This window comes from Salvelinus fontinalis, unplaced genomic scaffold (genome assembly GCF_029448725.1).
Source record: "Salvelinus fontinalis isolate EN_2023a unplaced genomic scaffold, ASM2944872v1 scaffold_1564, whole genome shotgun sequence".
In the NCBI taxonomy this organism is placed as follows: Eukaryota; Metazoa; Chordata; class Actinopteri; order Salmoniformes; family Salmonidae; genus Salvelinus; species Salvelinus fontinalis.
This window is the reverse complement of record NW_026601773.1, coordinates 15,866-19,858: the sequence shown is the minus strand read 5'-3', so window position 1 is coordinate 19,858 and position 3,993 is coordinate 15,866. Positions and strand designations below refer to the sequence as shown.

Below are 3,993 nucleotides of genomic sequence, written 5' to 3'. Positions count from 1 at the left end.
TGCTCACATTGTATATAGACTTATTTTTTTTCACTGTATTATTGACTATATGTTTGTTTTTACTCCATGTGTAACTATGTGTTGTTGTATGTGTCGAACTGCTTTGCTTTATCTTGGCCAGGTCGCAATTGTAAATGAGAACGTGTTCTCAATTTGCCTACCTGGTTAAATAAAGGTTAAATAAATAAATAAAATAAATAAAAAGTCTAGAAGGCTTGTCTGACTAGCCCTCACGTTGAAAAGCGTGGTAGGATAAATCATTGGTGAGGATTTCTCAGCCAACATGGTTCCCATACATCTCACATTTTATAGCGTTTCGGAATCGTCTCTCTTGATTTGACTTTGGTATGACGAGGTAGGGTGAGAGGGGTGAGAGGGGTTTCTGAAGAATGGAGAAAGAGGGTATAGCGCCCTCTGCTGGACAGGTTGTGAACTGGTTATTCTGGTTATTCTTGGAAAACATTTAATTTTTAAATGTGTAATTTAACCTTTATTTAACTAGGCAAGTCAGTGAAGAACAAATTCTTATTTTACAATGACGGCCTATATGTAACGGTACCCAGGCTAACAGCAGGCCTACAGTACAATGTAACGGTACCCAGGCTAAATGGCACATACCAAAACATAACAACAGTTTTGGATTGATCAGTATTACAAACATAGTTTATTTTAGACTTTTAAGGCCTGAATTCAATCAGATCGTTAACCGGCGATAGGACACCCACATAGCTGATGTTTTGGCGGTGTCGGAGGTGGAACTGCATGGAAGCTGTCATTGTCACGAGGACACACTGTCCCACACTCTCCTTAGAAAGTTCAGAAGGAGAAAGCGTAGGCCGTAATATAAAAATAATAACACTCAAACTGAAAATCATTCAATTAAATAATATAGTATTTCCGTCAGTCTAATCCAGGTGTAGATTACATCACACATTCCAGTGTTCCCAGTTGTCAACACGGCTACATGGGATCCCTACTAACGCAACTCTGTGCAGTCAGCGGCAATGTCCGCGATAGTTATAATGCCAGGAGCCGCTTGTGGATGTGACAGCGCTAACGCGTTCCACCTCCGACACCGTTAAAACACCCAGCTAGCTATGCGGGTTATGACTAGCGCGAATCTGACTGAATAGAGCCCTAAAATCATTTTAATATGATTTTGTGATAAAGTGATGATTATAAGGCTATTGTTAAACAAGTAGCAGAGGAAGAGACGCGGGTAAGTTGAGAGCAGGAGAAGGGAGAGAGGGGGAACACATCCCCAGGGTAGACATTCCTTCATGACTTCAAGTGTTTCTCTTGCTTTTCTTCTTGAATAACTTCCCAACCCATTCCCCACTACCCGATGACCTCTGACCTTCTATAGGCCTCTGAAGCTAAATACAGACCTACTATAGACCTCTGTAACTAAATACAGGCCTTCTATAGACCTCTGTAACTAAATACAGACCTTCTATAGGCCTCTGAAGCTAAATACAGACCTTCTATAGACCTCTGTAACTAAATACAGGCCTTCTATAGACCTCTGTAGCTAAATACAGACCTTCTATAGGTCTCTGTAGCTAAATACAGACCTTCTATAGGCCTCTGTAGCTAAGTGCAGACCTTCTATAGGCCTCTGTAACTAAATACAGGCCTTCTATAGACCTCTGTAACTAAATACAGACCTTCTATAGGTCTCTGTAACTAAATACAGACCTTCTATAGGCCTCTGTAGCTAAATACAGACCGTCTATAGGCCTCTGTAACTAAATACAGACCTTCTATAGGCCTCTGTAGCTAAATACAGAACCTTCTATAGGCCTCTGTAGCTAAATACAGACCTTCTATAGGTCTCTGTAGCTGAATACAGACCTTCTATAGGCCTCTGTAGCTAAATACAGAACCTTCTATAGGCCTCTGTAGCTAAATACAGACCTTCTATAGGCCTCTGTAGCTAAATACAGACCTTCTATAGGCCTCTGTAACTAAATACAGAACCTTCTATAGGCATCTGTAGCTAAATACAGAACCTTCTATAGGCCTCTGTAGCTAAATACAGGCCTTCTATAGGCCTCTGTAGCTAAATACAGACCTTCTATAGGCCTCTGTAACTAAATACAGACCTTCTATAGGCCTCTGTAACTAAATACAGACCTTCTATAGGTCTCTGTAGCTAAATGTAGACCTTCTATAGGCCTCTGTACCTAAATACAGACCTTCTATAGGCCTCTGTAACTAAATACAGACCTTCTATAGGCCTCTGTAACTAAATACATACCTTCTATAGGCCTCTGTAGCTAAATACAGACCTTCTACAGGCCTCTGTAGCTAAATACAACCATTCTATAGGCCTCTGTAGCTAAATACAACCATTCTATAGGCCTCTGTAGCTAAATACAGACCTTCTATAGGCCTCTGTAACTAAATACAGACCTTATATAGGCCTCTGTAACTAAATACATACCTTCTATAGGCCTCTGTAGCTAAATACAGACCTTCTATAGGCCTCTGTAGCTAAATACAGAACCTTCTATAGACCTCTGTAGCTAAATACAGACCTTATATAGACCTCTGTAGCTAAATACAGATCTTCTATAGGCCTCTGTAACTAAATACAGACCTTCTATAGGCCTCTGTAACTAAATACATACCTTCTATAGGCCTCTGTAGCTAAATACAGAACCTTCTATAGGCCTCTGTAACTAAATACAGACCTTCTATAGGCCTCTGTAGCTAAATACAGACCTTCTATAGGCCTCTGTAACTAAATACAGGCCTTCTATAGGCCTCTGTAGCTAAATACAGACCTTCTATAGGCCTATGTAGCTAAATACAGACCTTCTATAGGCCTCTGTAACTAAATACAGACCTTCTATAGGCCTCTGTAGCTAAATACAGACATTCTGTAGGCCTCTGTAGCTAAATACAGACATTCTGTAGGCCTCTGTAGCTAAATACAGAACCTTCTATAGGCCTCTGTAACTAAATACAGACCTTCTATAGGCCTCTGTAGCTAAATACAGACCTTCTATAGGCCTCTGTAGCTAAATACAGACCTTCTATAGACCTCTGTAACTAAATACATACCTTCTACAAGCCTCTGTATTTAAGTACAGAATATTCTATAGGTCTCTGTAACTAAATACAGACCTTCTATAGACGTCTGTAACTAAATACAGACCTTCTATAGGCCTCTGTAGCTAAATACAGAACCTTCTATAGGCCTCTGTAGCTAAATACAGAACCTTCTATAGACGTCTGTAGCTAAATACAGATCTTCTATAGGCCTCTGTAACTAAATACAACCATTCTATAGGCCTCTGTAGCTAAATACAGAACCTTCTATAGGCCTCTGTAACTAAATACAACCATTCTATAGGCCTCTGTATCTAAATACAGACCTTCTATAGGCCTCTGTATCTAAATACAGACCTTCTATAGGCCTCTGTAGCTAAATACAGAACCTTCTATAGGCCTCTGTAACTAAATACAACCATTCTATAGGCCTCTGTATCTAAATACAGACCTTCTATAGGCCTCTGTAGCTAAATACAGAAACTTCCATCATTTGCAACGGTTGGACTAATGATTACACCCTAGATCAGCTAGATGCAGGTAAGAATGTGTACGGCGGTATTGAATGTGTCACTGTCTGTCACCTTGATTACAAAAATGTCTCTCAACCTGTGCACCTACAATGTAAACGTTCATTCATAGGCTAGTGTAAGAATACTGGGCCCCGTGTGGCTCAGTTGGTAGAGCATGGCGCTTGCAACGCCAGGGTTGTGGGTTCGATTCCCACGGGGGGCCAGTACAAAAAAGTATGAATATATGTACTTGTAAGTCGCTCTGGAAAAGAGCGTCTGCTAAATGACTTAAATGTAAATGTAAATGTAATATAGCTTCTGTCCCTCTCCTCGCCCTGAACCAGGGACCCTCTGCACACATAGACAACAGCCACCCTCGAAGCATCGTTACCCATCACTCCACAAAAGTGGAACATTAGCCTGC

General features: G+C 40.7%; 1 non-coding gene across 1 annotated transcript; it reads left to right on the top strand.

Annotated features, from left to right (window-relative positions):
• The first annotated feature begins 3,717 nt into the window (after positions 1-3,717).
• Positions 3,718-3,793, top strand: trnaa-ugc (transfer RNA alanine (anticodon UGC)). The gene has a single exon. It is a non-coding gene; the product is annotated as a tRNA-Ala (tRNA).
• The last annotated feature ends 200 nt before the right edge of the window (positions 3,794-3,993 follow it).